The sequence below is a fragment of the Bos grunniens genome, chromosome 14 (assembly GCF_055505025.1).
Source record: "Bos grunniens cultivar Pamir isolate PY7600 chromosome 14, Bosgru_T2T1.0, whole genome shotgun sequence".
NCBI classification, from domain to species: domain Eukaryota; kingdom Metazoa; phylum Chordata; class Mammalia; order Artiodactyla; family Bovidae; genus Bos; species Bos grunniens.
In genome coordinates this window covers 31,691,708-31,712,799 of record NC_141178.1, presented here as the reverse complement: position 1 = coordinate 31,712,799, position 21,092 = coordinate 31,691,708, and the positions used below count along the sequence as shown (strand labels likewise).

At 37.1% G+C, this 21,092-nt stretch overlaps 1 long non-coding RNA gene across 1 annotated transcript in view; it reads right to left on the bottom strand.

Moving 5' to 3' along the window:
- Positions 1-555: 555 nt before the first annotated feature.
- LOC147359246 (uncharacterized) overlaps positions 556-21,092 on the bottom strand; it is a 119,403-nt gene continuing 98,866 nt past the window's right edge. Inside the window, exon 3 of the long non-coding RNA XR_015140212.1 lies at positions 556-3,025. This is a non-coding gene — a long non-coding RNA (uncharacterized LOC147359246). The remainder of the gene's footprint in view (positions 3,026-21,092) is intronic.

Sequence of the window (21,092 nt, the reverse complement as noted above, 5' to 3'; positions counted from 1 at the left end):
CTTTATCTTCCTAAGAGTATCAGTATTTGGTTTAGATTTTGCCACCCAAATGTTCTGAAATGAATCAAAACAGTATATTCACTACACTAATTTCAAGAGCAGTCTATACTGTTAGTAAAAAATTTATTCTTAAAGCAAATTAAGTCCAATCATATTATTCATCATGTTATATCAATTAGAATTGATATTATATCAGAATGAACTCAATAAACTCAAATAACATCAAGATCCTTTAGTAAAAAGATGTCCAAATATTTTTTAACAACAAAAACTTTGTCAAAATGCAGGGATACATTATAATTTAATACAAATTTTCTAGTACTTTTTAGGAAAAAATTCAAAGATTAAACTGCAATGATGTTAAGTATGCCATAAATTAAAATTCAAAATAAAATCCTCTTCTTGTGAATTAATGACTAAAGCTTTCAAGTCTTAATTTAAATCCTAAAATCATTCATCCAATTCTCTCAATCTGTTAATTTTCTGTCAAAGGGGTTTTTATACCTGGTAGGAGCTAGTAATTCCTCTCTGGAATTGTATGATGCCAGTAGAGTCCCAGAAGTTGTAATAGTTTATTTCCAAGTGTCATAAGTACAAAATGTATTCATTAAACAAATATTTGCTGAGAGACTCCTATGTATCAGGCACTTTCTTAAAATCTTAGGATACACTAGTTAATAAAACATATCAAATATCTCTACTCTCATGAATCTTATATACTAGATAATGTGACAAAATAAGCAATTAATAATAATATTAAATAAGTTATATAAAGTTTTCAAATGTATTATTGAGAAAAAAAAATACATGTACTAAGTAAAAACCATAAGAGCAATAGATGATAGTTTTAAATAGAGTAGTAAGGCTAAGCCTCATTAAAAAGGTCCCATTTAAGCAAATGACTCAAGTTAGGCTACTTGGAGAGTAAACCATGTGGGCTTCTGGGGAAACCATTGGAGGAAGAGAAAAGTCAGAGCATAGGTTCTAAGTCCTTCTAAGTCACATGTTTCAGAGGGTATCCCAGCATCTGGAGAGAGCAGGTATTCATTCATTCAGCCACTGTCCCTGGGGTCTCCCACTGGAATGGGCACAATTCCTTCAGAGCTTCAGAAATTATTATTCAATGCCAAATATATCTAATAAATGTGATTTGCCTCTACTTTCCTAAGTTGCGTAACTCTAGCTGGGAGGTACTCTTGCTTCAGCTCAACATCTACTTCAGACACAGACTTTATTTGTCATTGATAACTTTGTTGCATCTTCTCTCAGCCTGGGCATGTTCCCCCAAGATACAGGTGATCTCATCATCTCCACCTTTAATGTCTATATTCTAATCCTCAGACCTTCCTCTCTCAAATATATCTAGAGTTTTTAACTTCTAGCTATGCTTGTAATAATCTTTAATGGGCTGTTCTTAGCATGGATCCTTAAGTCATAGCTTTCAAGGGTGTCTCTCAATGGTTTCTTGAACCCTGATGCTCTTTGTGGGAGTCATTTCCATCTACTCTGGAATATTTTGTTCGTCCCTGTTAAATTTCTTTGGGCATTAGTCACTATTTCTCAATTGCATTTAAAATGCTTCTTTATTTTAATGGCCTTTTAAAAAGTAGTTATGTGCCAGTGCTTATCAGTTTAGACTGAACTTCAAGATATAATTTTCCTCTTAGGTACTTCCAAGCTGTCCTCTTAGATAGACTAGATCTCAACTTTTTCCTTAAGAATATCTCTCTTCCTCCAATTTAATCAGCCTGATCTGTTTTATTTTGTTTTTATTCCTGTACCATTTTCATCCTAATCATAAGACTGAAGCACTCTTCTCAAATCCATGTAGTTTCGTCTCCATTTTTAAGCAAATCTGACTCTAAAGATTCAAAGTATTCCAGACCCAGACTATTAATACTGCTTTATTAGTTTGCAATAATTTGTTTTTCTACTTCATGTCACAAAAATGGCATATTATTTTAATATACAGTATATCACTATTTTATAATCAACCACTTTTTATGGGTGGTGAATGAGAACCAATTTGGTTTCAGGGAATAAAGAGTGATGCCTAAGAATCTATGGATAAACCATATGAACCCAAAGTTTTCTAGTCGATTCACAGTTACCTCTAAATATAAGTGTAGAATTAAACTAGAGCCACCTATCTAAAGTTGCCCAAGAATGCTTAGCACTAAAAACTAAGAGTTAGGGCTTCCTTAATACTCTGCAGCAATATGAAACCCTGCTTAAATGCTTGCCTTAGTTTCATTTAAGCCAACTCTGCCAGCCACACATCAGCTGAAGCTAGTGTTCACACACGTGCACACACATGCACGTGTACACATACATACACACTCCAAACAGAGTTCACTATCAAGATGTGGCCCGCAGGCCTTGCTTAAGGCCCTTTGTGTATATTTACCATTTATCTCAGGCCATTTGTAAAGTCTAGCCTCACCCTCCACAAAGTCATGAAATTTACCCTTGGTTAAAAAAGCAGTCCCCAGACTTCCAATTTCTGCTCCAGCAGGCAAGGAAGCCATCAATACACTCTAACAAATAAAAACCTGAACAAACTGAAAAACTCAACATTTCTTCTTAAATCTGTCAGAGAAGTGAAGTCAAAAGACAAATCACTTTCATCAACATAGGAGAGACAGACAAGTGGATAAAAAGAATCTCAACTGACTTAGCGGAGACCCATGAGCAGAAACCTCTTCAGGAACCAGTGCTGAGGTAGGAAAACCTGAACTGTAATTGTGGATTGTTGGAGGCTCAGCATGAAAAAAACTGAGCGTTAAAAATTTCAGTGGGGCCAAATAATAGGGGGTCACCACAGTTTCTTGAGTTTTACTTCCTGAACCTCTACCCAGTTCTCACAGCAAGTATTTTAAAATTTCTTGTTCCCTTGGAGTAGAGCATGGCAACTCACTCCAGTATTCTTGCCTGGAGAATGCCCATGGACAGTTCTGGCAGGCTACAATCCATGGGGTGGCAAAGAGTCACCACAGCTTGCTTTTGCAATCTCTTGAATTCTTTCCTGCAAGAAAAGAAAGAAGCTTTATTCTGGGAGATACACAATTCATAGATAGACTGTGGGCCATCATGGAGGCAAAAAGTACCAGGGTATGGGGTTGCAGTTTTTATATTTGTGGGTAATTTCATAGACTAATGAGTGGGAGAAGTATTCCAGCTATTTTGGGAAAGGTGGGGATATCCAGGAATTGTGCCACCACCTACTTTAGGACCTTTTATGGTCAGCCATGGAATTGTCATGGCACCTATGGGTGTCTCAGTTAGCATATGCTGATGTATCACAATAAGCATATACTGAGGCTCAAGGTCTAGTAAGGCCTACCCATAAGAGAAACATTTTAAAATCTGAGGCTAATCTACTGGGGCTCCTCAGGGCCTAACTGACCTGGGAGAAAAGAAATATATGATTTCAGCCCTCTCTAGCCATCTTTGTTCTACTGAAGGCAGAGACAGATAAGGAGAATGGGGAACTAAAGGCACTTGTAAAGTTCACAGCTCAGTGGCACAGGTTCACTAAAAGACTGAGAACTAATCTTGAAATATAGAACATGTTCCCTCCCCTACACTTTACCACCACATCATTAAAATCCTATTTATCAGAGTTCCTCTTACCTAGCATATCATGGCTGATTTCAATTAAAAAATTACAAGGCATATTAAACAGAAAAGAAACAGTTTGAAAACAGTAACCATCAGAACCAAAAGCAGATATGGCAGGAATGGTGACACTATCAGACCAGGAATTTAAAACAACTATGATTAACATGCTATGAGTTCTAAGAGAAAAGTACACCACATTCAAGAACAGAAGGATAATATAAACAGAGTGATGGAAATTCTAAGAGGGAATAAAAAAGAAATGTTAGAGAACAAAAAATATAAAAGAAGTGAAGAGTGCCTTGGGTGGGCTCATTAGTAGACTGGACATAACTGAGGAAAGAATCTCTGAATTTGAGAATATGTTGATAGAAACTTTCAAAAGTGAAAAAAAAAAAAGACTAAAAACCTGGAACAAGATATCCAACACGTGTGGGACACATACACAAGTTGAAATATAGGTTTAATGAAAATATTAAAAAGAGAAAATGAACAGAAGAAATATTTGAAGAAATAATGGCCAAGAATTCCCCCAATTAATGTCAGGACACTTGTCAACATCTGGAGACATTCTTGATTGTCACAGCTGGAAGGAAGGCACTACTGATGTCTAGTGGGATACTACAATGCACAGGAAATTTCCCCATACACGCAACAAGCAATTGTCCAGCCCTAATAGTCGATAGTGCCAAGGCTGAGAACCTCCTCTGTGGACAAAACTCCTAAAGCTACATTCAAGCTTGAATAACAAAATGGCATGTTTTCTGAGGATTAAAGACCCTTACCCAGGCATCCCCAGTGGCTTAAGCTGTAAAGAATCCTCCTTCAATGCAGGAGACACAGAAGATGTGGGTTCCAATCCTGGGTCAGGAAGATCCCCTGGAGGAAGGCATGGCAATACACTCCAATATTCTTGCCTGGATAATCCCATGGACAGAGGAGCCAGGTGGGCTACAGTTCAAAGGGTCACAAAGAGTGGGACATGACAGCACATATCCACATACCCAGGCATCAACAATTAAAAGCCATCTGCACCAGTGCAAACCCCTGCCCAACTGAAAATAAACTTTTGTAAGCTACCAAGTTAAGAACTTCCAATCCATGTTGAGGGACTAGAGAGAGTTTCACCAATTATGCCAGTCTGTATCAGCTATATGAAACCTTCAAGGAAAGTAATGTGCTTAGTGTTTTTAAGCAGATTTGGGTTTTATAAAAATTTTCTAATTAGTAAAGTTACAACCTTAAAAAATTTATTTAAATAGTCTTGAGTTTCATCTATAAAATGAGAGGGAAATGCATAATTTTATAACATTGTTGTATAGATTAAGTTATTTGTCATATATATCCAGTAAGTGTTCAAAGTCAGTCCTGATGATGAGAGTTTTTGCTAGATGTCCTATATTTTCTCCTAAAGAGCTACTCTGCATAAGTTTCCACCCTACTCCCTGCCCTGGGAGACTGAAGTCTGTATGGTAAGACTTCTCAAACTCTGTTGACTTCGGCCATTACGGAGAACCAGAAGTAAAATTGGAAAAGTGAGGATGCATTATTGCCTGGATTCACTCTCTGGGAGTTTCTGGGTCATAACAGCCCTTCTGTTACAAGCCCACAATGTTGAATTATCTCTTGTGGTTTCTCTATACCTGACTGCACTTCCTTTATAACTTTAGAAAATTGCTCTTTTATCTCTCTTCAAAATATCCTGTTTGAGTTTTACTTCTGTTCCCTGTCAGGACAATGACAGATACTGTTATTAATTATGGTGATTGTCATGTTAGTTTTGATGCCATGATTTCTGTAGTGGAAAAATCATGTGTTCTATCACTATTTTCCTCAAGTCCACAGCACTATTAAACTATAATGCAGATACAAACAAAACCAGTGGATTCTTGTGTTTTAATTTGATTACCATTAATTCAGCTAGGTCATTTCATTACAAAATTCTACATATTACTAGATGATAATAAACATATAAAGTCGAGAACATTAATGGTAGGCAAACACAGGTTGGGGTTTGTAATGTTCCCTCAGAATAATAATTTATAAGCAAATGTCTCCTATTTCACTCTTCTCTAAAATTTTGAAATCTTAAATTCCATTAAGTGCAACAAATCCTTAACATAAAATTTAAATAGTTGATAAGCTTCTCATGTTGCAATTGTTAGCTTAGGATTCTCAAGAGATTTGGCTCTGAAATTAGATACAATCACTTTCTGCCAAAGAAAATTACACCAATTTAATGAAACTGTCAGACTAGACCAAGCAGTATACACATCAAATAGATCAGTTCTCAAAGATTGTTCTTCAAAATTCATGACTCTTTTTCAAATAGGATAGTAAAAGTTGCACAAATTCTAGGAATCTTTTTAGTTCAGGGAGCATTTTCTTCTCAACAATGCAGGTTTTTTTTGGGATTTTAAGTATTAGGTCATTAAGTTTTATTGATCATATAATTGATCATCCTATCAGGAAATGTTTGTGAGTATCAGGTGTGTGTGTGTGTGTGTGTGTTCAGTCACTCAGTTCTGTCCAACTTTTTGAGATCCTATAGACTATAGCCCACTAGATTCTTCTGTCCATGGAATTTTCCAGGCAAGAATATTGAGGTGGGGTAAAATGGGACTGTGAGGAGGAAACTGTGACATTTGGTTTCCATTAGGCTCCCTCTGGATTAAATAAATGTGCACGTGCTCAGTTGTTTCAGTGTGTCTGACTCTGAAACACTATGGCCTGGAACCTGCCTGTTCATGGAATTCAGGCATGAATACTGGAGTGGGTTGCCATGCCCTCCTTTGGACAATCTTCCCAACCCAGGGATTGCCCCCATGTCTCCTATAATTGATATAAATGTAATTGGTATAAAGAGAGAGAGTTGCCCTGAAAAACTGTAAGGATCATGTTTTTGACATCTGCAGTTGTTTTCCAAAGTAAGCTACTTTTTCAGAAAACCAAGGGATGGTGGTATTCAGGTTTTTCAAAAGATATTGCCAAAGGGCCCACTTCAGTGTCCAGAGACAAAATGTTCTAAATATCTCCAGAAAAATAATGAACTATAACACTGGGAAGAAAATGAAAGGATGATACACTGCAGCAGCACAGTGACAGCATCAACTGATGGGACTACAAGCATCCCCCAAAACATATAATAGCACAGCGGTGCTTAAGATAACATTAGGAAGACAGAAATGTAATGCTCAAAATTCTCCAAGCTAGGCTTCAACAGTACATGAACTGAGAACTTCCGGATGTTCAAGCTGCATTTAGAAAAGCCAGGGGAATCAAATTGCCAACATCTGGTGGATCGTAGAAAAAGCAAAAGAATTCCAGAAGAACATCTACTTCTGCTTCATTGACAATGTTAAAGCAGTTGACTGTGTGGATCACAACAAACTGCTGAAAAGTCCTAAAACAATGCAAATGCCAGACCACCTTACCTGCATCCTGTGAAACCTGTATACAGATCAAGAAACAACAGGTAGCCCAGATATGGAACAAAGACTGGTTAAAAAGGGGGAAAGGAGTACATCAATGCTGTATAGTGTAACCTGCTTATTTAACTTATATGCAGAGTACATCATTTGAAATGTCAAGCTGGATGAAGCATAAACTGCTATCAAGACTGTCGGGAGAAATATCAATAACCTCATATATGCAGACGATACCACCCTTATGACAGAAAGCTAAAAGGAACTAAAGAGTCTCTTGTTGAAGGTGAAAGAGAAGAGTTAAAAGTTGGGTTAAAACCCAACAGTCAAAAAAATCATGGCATCTGGTCCCATCACTTCATGGCAAATAGATGAGAAAACAATGGAAAATAGTGACAGACTTTATTTTCTTGGGCTCCAAAATCACTGCAGATGATGACTACAGCCATGAAATTAAAAGATGCTTGATCCTTGGAAGAGAAGCTATGACAAACCTAGACAGTGTATTAAAAACCAGAGACATTACTTTGCCATCAAAGGTCTGTCTCATCAAAGCTATGGTTTTTCCAGTAGTCATGAATGGATGTGAGAGTTGGACCATAAAGTAGGCTGAGTGCCAAAGAATTGATACTTTTGAACTGTGGTGTTGGAGAAGACTTGTGAGAGTCCCTTGGATTACAAGGAGATCAAACTAGTCAATCCTAAAGGAAATCAGTCCTGAATATTCATTGGAAGGACTGATGCTGAAGCTGAAACTCCAATACTTTGGCCACCTGATGTGAAGAGCCAACTCATTAGAAAAGACACAGATGCTGGGAAAGATTGAAGGCAGGAGGAGAAGGCGACCGCAGAGGATGAGATGCTTGGACGGCATCACTGACTTGATGGACATGAGTTTGAGCAAGCTCTGGGAAATAGTAAAGGACAAGGAAGCCTGGCATGCTGCCATCCATAGGGTCACAAAGAGTCCAACACAACTGAGCAACTCAACAACAAGAACAAGAAAGAAAGACAGAGGTTACCTTCTGGATTACCTCCTTTCAACCAAGGCAGGTCCGATTTCCCACAATTTTTCAACAGGCTTTGTTTTTTTCCCTTTTGTTTTTGGGATATAAGTAAGAACTAGCCTCTGGGTATGCTTAACAATATTCTTGGCACTTCTATTAGTCCTCTCCTTGGCATTAACTAAAGAACCAAACAAAATCTGCTTGGTAGCTACATCTATCAGTATTTTTGTATATGTGATTATAAATTTCATGTTTACCAAAATGTCTACATTCCAAATAAAGCATCCTATACACAGGTTTGAACTTAGTAAAACTTCCACTGAGGATATTTCTTTCATAATTCAATTCTGTTAGAGAGTTTTAAGTCAATATCATGGTATAGGAAGTGTTCTTTTAAACAAATAATTCTAGCTGATTATAAAAATTTAAAATTTATCTATAAAAAAATGTAAATGACAAGCAATGTCACATACAGAGTTTTCTGCCTGCAGCTGTCTGAACTGCTTGAGACAACAGCCTTCAGTCTAAGAGTTTGTGATGCAAATGAATACAGGGACATAACACTGAAAACTATTTGTGCTGCTGACATGAAGTGAATTAAATATAATAACCTTGTAAATGTTCATATTTCAATCAATATATGATCATTTTTCATGTCATTTCATGGTTCTATTTTGAACCAATAAATCATTATCTACGTACTGCTTTGCCATGATTAAAGTTTAAATGGATGAGCAAAATTTCCACTGAGCTTTGTGAAACTGTAGAAACTGAATATTGAATAACAATTCTGAGCAGTTAGTAAATAAAAACATTCAAATGCAAAGCTCTTTTACTGTAGCTTAAAGCAAGATGTTGGTGTACAATGAGCAATACAGTCTATGTAAGTAGCTGGCATCTAAGCTGATACATCAAACACATTATATTAAGCCTTTATGAATTTAGAGCTAAGTGCCTCTCTTTAGTTGATACAGAAAATAAATTTGACATTCTGCTAAGTAAAAAGGGTGTTCAAGTTAAAATTATAACTTTGAATGTTCTAATCAGTATCACAACTCAAGATGAAAACTTCAGCATTCACCTCAAAGAAACACACCTAACACAGGTCATTCATTCAAAATGGTCTTACCATTGTAATTACAGTACATACGTGTTGAGAGGTTAAGAAATGATGGAAGTATGTCCTGAAAGCACAGTCCTTATTGGAGCTATGTCCCAAGCTGATTTATAATATGTAGGTAAGTCTTTTTAAAATAGACAGAAAAGCTGAAATCTTCCAAGAGTTAGTTGCTACTTTAGCAGAGTGCAGGAAGCTCTGGTTTGAATAATTAAGTAGTACCAGCAATAGAGAAGGAAATGGCAACCCACTCCAGTATTCTTGCCTGGAGAATCCCAGGGACCGGGGAGCCTGGTGGGCTACAGTCTATAGGGTCACACAGAGTCGGGCATGACTGAAGCGACTTAGCAGCAGTAGCAGTAGCAGCAATAGAAAAGGAAATCCAGGTATTTCTAAGATTTTCTATTATTCATTATTCATTCTTCCATTACTGATTTATTTGCTCAACATTTATTGTACCCTCAGATGCAGAAGATATACACTAAGCCCTGTAGAAACTAAAAATAACACAAAAGTTATTGATCCTGCATATGATAGAAAGAACAGTGGCTCCCAAAGATGTCCACTTCCTAATTCCTGAAACGTGTGAATATTTTACAAAGTAGAAAGGACTTTGCAGATGTGATTAAAATAAAAGTTTTTGAGATAGGATCATCCTGGATTATCAAGTTGGCCCAATGTAATCACAAGGGTCATTATAGAAGAGGTCAGAATCAGAAAGAGAAATGTGAAAATATTACTCTGCTAAAACTTATAAAAGAGGACGGAACCATGAGCTAAGGATGTAGGTGGCCTCTGCAGTCTGGATAAGGCAGATTCTCTCCTATGGCCCCCAGAAAAAATGCAGCCTGGCCATCCTTGTATGGTAAGAGCCATTTTGAACTTCTGACATTCAGAAATATTTATTCAGTTCAGTTCAGTTCATTCACTCAGTCGTGTCTGAATCTTTACAACCCCATGAACCACAGTACACCAGGCCTCCCTGTCCATCACCAACTCCCGGAGTTTACCAAACTCATGTGCATTGAGTCAGTGATGCCAACCAACCATCTCATCCCCTGTCATCCCCTTCTCCTCCTGCCCTCAATCTTTCCCAGCATCAGGGTCTTTTAAATGAATCAGTTCTTCACATCAGGTGAACAAAATATTGGAGTTTCAGCTTCAACAACAGTCCTTCCAATGAACACCCAGGACTGATCTCCTTTAGAATGGACTGGTTGGATTTCCTTGCAGTCCAAGGGACTCTCAAGAGTCTTCTCCAACACAACAGTACAAAAACAACACTCACGTCCATACAGGACTACTAGAAAAACCATAGCTTTGCCTAGATGATCTTTGTTGACAAAGTAATGTATCTGCTTTTTAATATGCTGTCTAGGTTGGTCATAACTTTTCTTCCAAGGAGTAAGCGTCTTTTAATTTCATGGCTTCAATCACCATCTGCAGTGATTTTGGAGCCCCCAAAAATAAAGTCAGCCACTGTTTCCCCATCTATTGGACATGAAGTGACAGTACAGGATGCCCTGATCTTAGTTTTCTGAATGTTAAGCTTTAGGCCAGCTTTTTCACTCACCTCTTTCACTTTCATCAAGAGGCTCTTTAGTTCTTCTTCACTTTCTGCCATAAGGGTGGTTTGTCATCTGCATATCTGAAGTTATGATATTGCTCCCAGCAATCTTGATTCCAGCTTGTGCTTCTTCCGGCCCAGCATTTCTCACGATGTACTCTGCATATAAGTTAAATAAGCAGGGTGACAATATACAGCCTTGACATACTACCCTTTTCCTATTCGGAACCAATCTGTTGTTCCATATCCAGTTCTAACTGTTGCTTCCTGACCCGCATACAGATTTATCAAGAGGCAGGTCAGGTGGTCTTGTATTCCCATCTCTTTCAGAACTTTCCACAGTTAATTGTGATCCACACAGTCAAAGGCTTTGGCATAGTTAATAAAGCAGAAATAGATATTTTTCTGGAACTCTCTTGCTTTTTCGATGATCCAGTGGATGTTGCCAATTTGATCTCTGGTTCACCTGTCTTTTCTAAAACCAGCTTGAACATCCAGAAGTTCACGATTCACGTATTGCTGAAGCCTGGCTTGGAGAATTTTGAGCATTTCTTTACTAGAGTGTGAGATGAGTGCAATTAGTATGAGATAAGTGTGTTAGTTTGAGCATTCTTTGGCATTGCCTTTCTTTGGGATTGGAATGAAAACTGACCTTTTCCAGTCCCGTGGCCACTGCTGAGTTTTCCAAATTTGCTGGTATATTGAGTACAGCACTTTCATAGCATCATCTTTTAGAATTTAAATAGCTCAACTGGAATTCCATCACCTCCACCAGCTTTGTTCATAGTGATGCTTTCTAAGGCCCACTTGACTTCACATTCCAGAATGTCTGGTTCTAGGTGAGAGATCACATCATCATGATAATCTGGGTCATGAAGATCGTTTTTGGACAGTTCTTCTGTGTATTCTTGCCACCTCTTCTTAATATCTTCTGCTTCTGTTAGGTCTCTATCATTTCTGTCCTTTATTGACCCCATCTTTGCATGAAATATTCCCTTGGTATCTCTGATTTTCTTGAAGATATCTCTAGTCTTTCCCATTCTGTTGCTTTCCTCTATTTCTTTGCATTGATTGCTGAGGAAGGCTTTCTTATCTGTCCTTGCTATTCTTTGCAACTCTTCATTCAAATGAGTATATCTTTCCTTTTCACCTTTGCTTTTCACTACTCTTCTTTTCACAGCTATTTGTAGCTTAAAAATTTTATATTATTAAAAAAAATTTAAATTGAGTTATTTTAAGCCAAAAAGTTTGTGATAATTTGCTACAGCAGAAATAGAAAATTAATGCACAACCTTACAGAAATTTGTGGGCTAAAAGAACTACACACTAAATACATAATTTAATAGAAAGTCAATATCTGAGACATAAATGCATGAGATATGATAATAAATACTTAATAGCTGATAACACTGATTGAGGAATTATTATGTGTCAAGGCACATTAATCTAATTTTCACAACTCTTAGGATAAAAATATTTTCTACCATTGCTGTGGTGGGAAAAATTGTTAACTTCTCTTACTAAAAGTAAGCTTAATAAATGGGAAAGAGTTTGAATCCATGCTGTGCAATTGCAAATCATGAAGTCTAAACCACTGTGTTCTACATAACACCTCACCAACACAGACATAGGGGGAGTTAAGGTAGTTGAACAAAGAATAAGACCTAACGTGGCAATTAATCTGTGCATGTGTTAATGAGGGGTGAGAGAAGTATTCCTGAGACCAGGAATAGTAAACACAACATATATGTCCTGAATAAATAAATATCTTAACCCAGTCTTGTGTAGCTTATATCATAGTTACCTACATATGCCATGCTTTATTTAATAGAAGGACTTTGTTACACAGTATTTTTTTCTTTTTTTTTTTTCACTTATTTGGTAGCTTTCACTGGGTAAGTTTTCTTCCAGAGTAATCAGTTGTTTTACTTGGAATGAACACACAAACATACATGTGTGCACAATGGCCTGACATAGCTATGATTATCTTTATATATTCCTATACATGCCATGAACTCAGGCATATATTGGAGAAGGAAATGTCAACCCACTCCAGTATTCTTGCCTGGAGAATCCCAGGGATGGGGGAGCCTGGTGGGCTGCCGTCTGTGGGGTTGCACAGAGTCGGACATGACCGAAGTGACTTAGCAGTAGCAGGCATATATTGAACACCCCCAAAATTTTATTGAATAAACAAATTAATTAATGAAGATAATCAAAATATTTTATGATTTTAAGCATCCTAAGAGCAATCTAATATATACTCCCATGAAGAATGCAATCCTTCTTGCTAGAGTAATTATAGTCATGTCTTAGAAGATTTATTTTAAATGTCAGTATGATATATATATATATATAATTATTTCTATTTTTTACTAATTTTACCAGTGAAAATTTTAATTGGGAAATTTAAAACATCATGGCTTAAACTTATGAAAATAAGAAAACTAAATAAAAATTATGTTTTGAAATTTTGTTTCTGAGACAAAACGTAGTCAGCAGTGTAGGTTAATATTCATGGATATGGGAAGAAAGAAGAGTGTATGAGACTTGTTAAAATAGAATGAACCAATTTTACTGAGTGGTTAGTTTTAGACTATTGGGAACAGAAGAAAAGATAACACCAATATTTTGAAACTAGGTTAGTTAATGGGAACATAATGGAGCCATCCAGAGAAATTCTATGTGGAATTTGGAACTTCACTTGGAATACCATTCTGCAGTGTGTTTTCTGTGAAGCCAAATTTCCGGTGGCAAAGGGCAGGATTTTATGAGAAAGAACGGAGAAGGCAATGGCAACCCACTCCAGTACTCTTGCCTGGAAAATCCCATGGATGGAGGAGCCTGGTAAGCTGATGTCCATGGGGTCACTAAGAGTCGGACACGACTGAGTGATTTCACTTTCAATTTTCACTTTCCACTTTCATGCATTGGAGAAGGATATGGCAACCCACTCCAGTGTTCTTGCCTGGAGAATCCCAGGGACAGGGGAGCCTGGTGGGCTGCCATCTATGGGGTCTCACAAAGTCAGACACGATTGAAGTGATTTAGCAGCAGCAGCATGAGAAAGAAAGAGGCTTCCCAGGGGATTCAGCTGTAAAGAATCAACCTGCCAATTCAGGAGATGCAGGTTCAATTCCTGGGTTGGGAAGATCCCCTGGAGAAGAAAATGGCAATCCACATATTCTTGCCTAGAAACCCCATGGATGAGGAGCCATGGTTCACAAAAGAGTTGAACATGACCTAGCAACTAAACAACAGCAAGGGAGAGGGACTCTGGTGGATCTGATCAAAGAAAATCATTTCTTTTGAAGAATGTCTCTGCACCTTAAATACTGCAATATATACTGTGATTACCCAAATGCCTTGCTGCAGAAAATTTTTCCAGCATATTTTCTGTAATACATAATCAAAAGCAAATACTTTAGAAAACACAAATAGAATTATCACTAGGTTGTTCAAAGTGAAAAATTATGATTAGAAGAAAGAACGACAATGACATTTATACAAATGAGAACTGAATGTTGGGAGTGCTGAAGATAGTTCAGAAAAATATGCAGTTAGAATAGAGAGTGCAGAACAGATATGAATACCTTACATTTTTAAGAGGAAAATAGGAATAGACACATCAAAGAGGGCAGCTAAATTGAATGAGAATTAAGGGAACTAGAAGAGTATGGCATTGCTGAAAGAAAAAGAAGAAAACATTTCAAGAATGATTCTCTTGATAACAAACCAAATTCTGTAGACACATTTTAGGGAATGAATACAGAGGAAAAAAAGAGTTTGAGAATAAATTTTCCTAATCCGGTTATTTTAAAGAAAGCAGTTTCAACAGAATGGTGCAGTCAGAATTCAGAGTGAATTCTTCAGATTGAAAAGGATTAGAGAAATAGAAGTAATTTTAGTTGTTAATTTTAAAATAATGTTTATGATGTTGGTGAAATGCTCAAAGTAGAAACTTGAAGCGGTAATAGATTAGAAAGTGATAATATCAATTAAAATATTCAGGTGGTTAAGGAATTTTTTAAAATGCTCAAGACCTGAGCATTTTTGTTTGCAGAAGGAAATTATTAATAAAAGAAAAATGATGTTCAATTGAGTCCGAGAGAGAGACACAAGGAAAAAAGCTGGAAAAAATAATATAACCAGTAAACAATGAAGACAGAAAAAAGAAGATTAGAATATATTTTTTGTAGAAATATGAAAATAAAATTGCCTCAGATGAGATTAACTCACTGTGAGAAGCCAAATTTAGGTAGGAACAGGAGTCGCTGACCAATTATTCTGGGGGAAAGAAAGTCAAAGTGTTAGCTGCTCAGTTTTGTCCAACTCTTTGCGACCATGTGAACCTACCAGGCTCCTCTGTCCATGAGATTCTCCAGGCAAGAATGCTTGAGTGGTTAGCCATTCCCTTCTTCAGGGGACACCTGGGTCTCCTGCATTACAGGGAGATTCTTTACCATCTGAGCCACCAGGGAAGCCCATTTTCATGGAACCTATATTGTAATAGAAACATCATTACCTTTATTTTTTTAATCTTTTTATTTTATATTGGAATATAGCTGAATAGGGTTTCCTAGGTGATGCTAGTGGTAAAGAACCCACCTGTGAATGCAGGAGATGTAAGAGATGCAGGTTTGAACCCTGGGTCAGGAAGACCCCCTGGAGGAGGAAATGGCAACCCTCTCCAGTATTCTTGCCTGGAGAATCCCACAGATAGAGGAGCCTGGTGGGTCCCAGTTTGTGGGGTTGCAGAGTCAGACACAACAGAAGCAACTTAGCACAAACAGCCAAATAACAATGTTGTGACAATTTCAGGTTCACAGCATAGCAACTCAACCATACACAGACACACATCCATTCTCCCCCAGACTCCCCTCCCATCCAGGCTGCCACACAACATTAAGCAGACTTCCCTGTGCTATACAGTAGGTCTCTATTGATAACTCATTTTAAATATAGCAATGTGTACATGTCAGCCTAAATGTCCATCAACAGGTGAATGGATAAAGATGTGGTGTGTAAATGTGTGCTAAGTTGCTTCAGTCATGTCCAACTCATTGCGACCCTATGGACTATATCCTGCCAGGCTTTTCTGTCAATAAGATTCTCCAGGCAAGAATATTGGAGTGGGTTGCCATGCCCTCCTCCAGGGGATCTTCCCAACCCAGGGGTTGAGCCAATATCTCATGCATTGCAGGCAGCTTCTTTATCACTGGAAAGCCCAAAGATGTGGTACACATATACAATAGAATATTATTCAGTCACTAAAAAGAATGAACTATGTCCTTTGCAGCAACATAGGCAGACCCGCAGATTGTCATATACTGAGTGAAGGAAGTCAGACAGAGAAAGAGAAATATCAGTATAATATCCCTTATATGTGGAATCTAAAGAGGAAGTGTACAAATGATCTTATTTACAAAACAGACAGACTCACAGACTTAGCTAGTGAGTTTGGGATCATTAGCTTCAGAAAGAGAGACCTTGCAGCTTGCCCCAGTCATTTTGTAACTAAACATTGGGCCAGTATCTCTAATTTTTCTGAGACATAGTTTTCATATGTTTTCTATGTAAAGTGGTTTGTAGATGATAAAATTCTTATGGCAGAAGATAAAATTCATAGTAAAAAAAGTTATGTTTTTCTTCTGCTTTGTCAAAGAATGTTTTATCCTTCAAGATATTCTGGTCTTTCTCTGATATACATAAATTTATACATAAAAATGACTTTACAGGGGCTTCCCTGGTGGCTCAGTGGTAAAGGATCTTCCTGCCAATGCAGGAGTCACAGGTTCAACCCCTGATCCAGGAAGATTCCATATGCCACGGAGCAACTTAAGCTTGTGCTCCCCAAATATTGAGCCTATGCTCCAGAGCCTGGAGTTGCAATACTGAGCCCATGTCACAACTATTGAAGCCTGCATGCCCTACAGCCTGTGCTCCACAATAAGAGAAGCCATCACACTAAGAAGCTTCACAGCTAGAGAGTAGCCTCCGCTTACTGCAACTAGAGAAAAGCCCATGCAGCAACGAAGACCCAGCACAGCCAAAAACAAACAAACAAACAAATAATTTATTTTTTAAAGTGATATTACTAGTAGTTGCTTTGTTTATAGACATCTGCAATGTGGTTTTGAGTTTCTGGAGGAAGACTGCAGGGTGGGAGAAGGGAAGGGTCTGGGCCACAGGATCACTGCTTCCCTCTAACCAAGGCCCAACTCCTGCAGGGTGGCTCCATCTCAGAGCTACTCTATCTGTACTCTGACCATTGCTCCCACAGTTTTCATCTTCAGGCCTTGGGGTGCTCATAGCTCCCGGCTGTTGTTTGGAAGAATGCTTCACTATATCATTTGTTTCCCTTAACTCTGCCAACAACTTTGTAAATAGTCGTGTTTTTCCTTAATTAAATTGTTTTTAGTTATCCCATTTATGTATGTCATCTGTTTCCTCCAAGGACTCTGACTGATGCAGGAGGGGAATATATGTGAGTTACATGGTAGAGCTTGTGCACATCTAGATAGGATCCCATTTATTAGCTGTAGTATATGTCATATATATCCTCTTCAGTCCATGTGCTGTGTGCTCAGTCAGGCCTGACTCGTTGCAAACCCATGGACTACAGCCTGCCAGGCTCCTCTGTCTGTGGGATTTTCCAGGCAAGAATACTGGAGTTGGATGCCATTTCCTTCTCCAGGGGTCTTCTGTCCATAATAATTCCTATTTCTCTACAGCTAGACATGAACTCTGGTCACTTTAGTTACTCTGAACATTTTTAGCTCTGGTGAGTATGTTTAGACTATCATTCTGTTTATTTATCTCCATAATATAAGTGATAAAACAGAGAAATAGGGATTTCCATTCAAAGTCCTCTTATCTGCATCACCTTGAAAGAGTTATCTATAATTATTTTAACTAATAGTTTCAATGAGTAGATTAAATGGGTAAATATGGCAAGGCTTTGAACTGTGCCTCAGACATAGTAAATATAAGAACAGTAGCTGCTCTTTATCATCTCTTGTTCTTCTTGTCATTCAGTTCAGTTACTCAGTCGTGTCCAACTCTTCAACCCCATGAATCGCAGCACTCCAGGCCTCCCTGTCCATCATCAACTCCCGGAGTTCACTCAGACTCTCATCCATCGAGTTAGTGAAGCCATCCAGCCATCACATCCTCTGTCGTCCCCTTCTCCTCCTGCCCCCAGTCCCTCCCAGCATCAGAGTCTTTTCCAATGAGTCAACTCTTGGCATGAGGTGGCCAAAGTACTGGAGTTTCAGCTTTAGCATCATTCCTTCCAAAGAAATCCCAGGGCTGATCTCCTTCAGAATGGACTGGTTGGATCTCCTTGCAGTCCAAGGGACTCTCAAGAGTCTTCTCCAACACCACACTTCAAAAGCATCAATTCTTCGGTGCTCAACTTTCTTCACAGTCCAACTCTCACATCCATACATGACCACTGGAAAAACCATAGCCTTGACTAGATGGACCTTTGTTGGCAAAGTAATGTCTCTGCTTTTGAATATGCTATCTAGGTTGGTCATAACTTTCCTTCCAAGGAGTAAGCGTCTTTTAATTTCATGGCTGCAGTCACCATCTGCAGTGATTTTGGAGCCCCCAAAATATTATTATTACTGTTATTATTATCATTGTTGTTGTTATTACTTCACTGGGAAAACCCATTCCACAGGGAACATGAGTTGCCTAGGTCTCTGTAACTTCCAGAGAAATGAACAGAAAACAGCTATACTGCTGATCACTCCACATTATTCTAAGATTCTATTCTAATTCCATTATTCTCCGTATGCCTGTTTAATTCAATCAATACCATAAATCCAGGCTTTCTAATTCATGCATTAGAAAGAATATTATTTCTATTTCCCAATTTATATCTCACAACCCAAATCAATTTTCCTTTTTGTCTAAAAGACTTTCCATTTCACCTTTTAAAACTCGTTTTATCATCATCAAATGCTTTGGAAATCTTACAAAACTTTCATTCTACTTTTTTGCAGTGGTTATGTTGAGGGCAATCCATGGATCTTACCATGTTATCACAATCTGTTCCTACCCCATCTTGTCATAGCTCACTTACTCAACTTAGAGTCTATAACTTATATGGAAGTTCAACATAACTTACATGTAATAGTCAAAGTTCTACAGAAAAACAGAAGCAAATGAAGATTTTATATGCAGGAATTGGCTCATGCAATCAGTTGTTGGATATAGCAAGCCTGAAATCTGTAGGACAGGCTGGCAGGCCAGAAACTCAAGACAAAATTTCAATGTTACAGTCTTGAGGCAGAATTCTTTCTTCTCTAGTAAACTTTAGTTTTTGGTTTTAAGATCCTTTACTTATTGATGAGGCCTACCCTCACAGTTGAGGGTAACTGAGGGCAATCCTTACTTAAAGTAAACCAATTTTAAATGTTGACTGCATCTACAAAATACTTTCACCATAATATCCAACTGGTATTTGACCAGGAAAAAAAAGTCAAGACAAAACAAAAACAACAACAACTGATACCATAACCTAGCTGACTGACAAATAAAATTAAGCATCAGACACCCTTAAATTCTTTTGTTACTTTTTAAAATGATTTATCTGAAAAAAATCCAATTACTAATTTATTTTAATTATTTGTCAACTATATTTCCCCAGTAAAGTCATGGTCCCAATCACCAAGATATTATATTTCAAATCTTTTCTCTAATCTAAAACCTCTAACATCCATTAACAGCATTGCAAGTCTTACTGCAAACTGACAAACTTGCAATAAACTTCATTAAGATAAATAAGCAATCATAGAGAAACTTCCTTATTGTCTCGTCATGGAATTCACTAAGTTGCTATTATTTGTATCTATGTTCTCTTCTTCTATTGTGATGGATGAAAGAACATTATCTTCTTTAATTAGTCCAATTCTTCCACTTGGGTTCTGTAGTCTGTTAACTCTTGATTCCTCAAGGAATTCATTCTGGCAACTGAACCAGTGCTCTTATGAATTACCAGTTTATCTCTTTCCATTGGATATTTACATCAAATGTTATAGTATCCAGTTACTTAAGAACAAACAAACCAAACCAATGCAAAAGAACAAAATCATATACTTTTGTGGGACTGAAAAGATTTTATACATTATAATTAAGCTGAGATATTTTTTAATATCTATATTCTGTTATATAGAGATAGCATTTTATACTGTTGGATATTCTTTGGCAAATTTTATTGAAACTTAGGACTTGAATTAAAAGACAAACCTGGATAGTGAAAACTCTAGAGAAATGTACCCTTCTTCGGGTTAATATTTAAATTTCAAGGAGTATAAAACCCTGGGTTGTAACAAATAGCAGATTTTCCCCCTAGAGAAAATTATTTATATTCTAAAGTGTAGGAACCCAGATCCCAGGTCTTCTCTTTTTGTTCCCAAAGAGAATATGTTTACTTTAGAAGCAATATTTTATCTCCTTCTCCTGGGAAGAGAGAAACAGATTACAAGCTCCCAGATTCATGTTTTTGGTATTCCTTGCATGCAGTGAACTATAAGATGAACTCTAACTTTTATCATGCCATCTCAAAAGAGAAAAATTAGGAAATTTTATATCATTGTTGAAAGACATACATGAAGGTTATTGTAATTATTTGATACATGTCAGTGATGAATCAAAGTTAGTAGTTTGGCTCATATAGTCCATATAACTGATAATATAAATATTAAAATCTGATTAAATATTTTAATTTAACATTTTAAAATCAATTGTCAAACATTAGGTATCATTCATTAGGTGACTTCAGAAATAAAAATAGCTCAGTATTTTATAGCTTAAGAAAAAATAAAGTATGACTAAAATATTGACAAATAGACTTTTAAAAAGGAAAGCTGAAACGTTAATTACAGCCAAATCATTTACAAATGATATCAGATATGTTTGATAGTTACAGTAGAATTTTACTATGGTAGTAAGGAAATATATACCAAAGAAAAAGTAAAATAGAAGGAAAAGAAAAAAAGAAAAAACAATAATGCAGTAAACAGACTTAACTCATATGAGTTTCATATTCAGATATTTTTAAAGAATACATATATATAAATTATATAACTATGGAAATATCTAGATAAATTGATAGAGGCTTTTTAATATCATGCCTTGTAGTTTGTCAGTTCATTGGTAATCATAATGAATATACTTTAAAGTATTTTAAAACAAAAACTGGCTAGATCAGTATGAATGCTGCTCTCCACAAACACACTGGAGTGACTTCCATTTCTTGTTACAGTTTTGCCACACCCCAAGTAGAAACATTCTTCCATCTAGCCTATAGTTAAAAATTCGTGGCAATTTTACACACAAATGCAGGT